Consider the following 1,544-nt stretch of genomic DNA (forward strand, 5'->3'; position numbering starts at 1 on the left):
GCTCATTCTTCTAAGTAGCTTTCGAGCATCAGGGACTTCAAGTCGTTTCACAGGCAGTGGATCAAACTCTGACTTCACTCTGACCATCAGTGGAGTTCAGGCAGAAGATTCTGCAGTTTACTACTGTAAGAGTGAACACTACATCAATGGTAATCACCGGTTCACACATTGAAAAACAGTCGTACAAAAACCTTCCTCTGTGTGACTCAACTGAAACTGAACTGCAGCTGCAAGACTGATATTAATCCTTGAAGAATCAACTTAATGTGAACCCATAAAAGTATTACCAGATCTTCATTAGTGCATTCAATCAAGATAAAATAACATAAAAGAGCCTATATTTTATGAACTTTTATCGAAATATGTCAGTACGGATCGTGATAACAAGTTGCTTTTTAAGCCAGGCTTTTCATTAATAGAAGATTGACCTAAATATGAAATCTAGAACAACTGTCAATAACATTTGACACTCACTGATTTAAGAAAAGTTCAAATGCTATTCTCATGAAATATTAAATATAAGTTAAATATTATATAAAAATATAAATTTACAAAGAATGATCTCAACCAACTTTGAGATAGACCCGAGATAGACCCGATCTTTAATCCCATCACATATTCTTCCTCATTTTATTATATTGATATTGATATATTGATTTTATTTTTCATTTGATACTAAAATGTCTTAAATAGATCAAAGCAAGCATAGAGTTAAATAAAATAGATATTTTTCCTCAACTAGCTGATTTGTCCTTACATGTTCGATGGTTGTCAGTGCTATTAAAAGCTTTATTGAGTGCAAATATGTAACAAAAAACTCCATTTGTATCTCTGAGTCGATCAAGAATTATCAAGTTAAAAAGTTACTTGTAGAACAAATTCATTTAAAAAGTTGTCAATAATATACATATTAAGTTGAACTCATTTGCCAAAGTATAGATAGGCAATACAAAATGAGTTTTATATTTCTTCAACTGTAAAATATAAAAGAATCACATGTCTGTGGAGAAATAATTAAAATCAGACAAACATTTAATGATTACATCTAGACACAGAGATTAGTCACATCATGCTTAAATGTTAAGCATTGTTATTCACTATTTTGACTTAGGTTTCCTGTGTTTATGAAAGAGAGTGAGGAACCATTTTGACCCAGATGCAGTAAATCAATCAGGAGACCCAAATCAGTTCAACCCATGTTCACTGAATGACAGTGTTTAGTTATAAGATTCACATCATGGGGACGGCTATCTGCAGGGACAAAAAAAGGTTACAGAGTGGTTAATGGAAAATCTGCTGTATCTACTTTTGTTGATAGATGTGGTCTTACTCAATGCATTGCTGGAGGGATCTGTCAAAGTCCACTAGTGAGAGGGTTAGGCCTATGCGATGGCCCAAATTCAGACAGAAGCAGCTGGTAGTGTTTGAAGGCAGACAGATGATGGAGAAGGGCTGAGATCCTGGTTTGGATGACAGGAAACAAATCTTGATGCAGGAGCAGCTTTGAGAGAGGATCTTCTAGTGTTCCGAAGGAAAACGAAGAA

The sequence above is a fragment of the Cyprinodon variegatus genome, unplaced genomic scaffold, assembly GCF_000732505.1.
Source record: "Cyprinodon variegatus isolate N-32 unplaced genomic scaffold, C_variegatus-1.0 Scaffold143, whole genome shotgun sequence".
In the NCBI taxonomy this organism is placed as follows: Eukaryota; Metazoa; Chordata; class Actinopteri; order Cyprinodontiformes; family Cyprinodontidae; genus Cyprinodon; species Cyprinodon variegatus.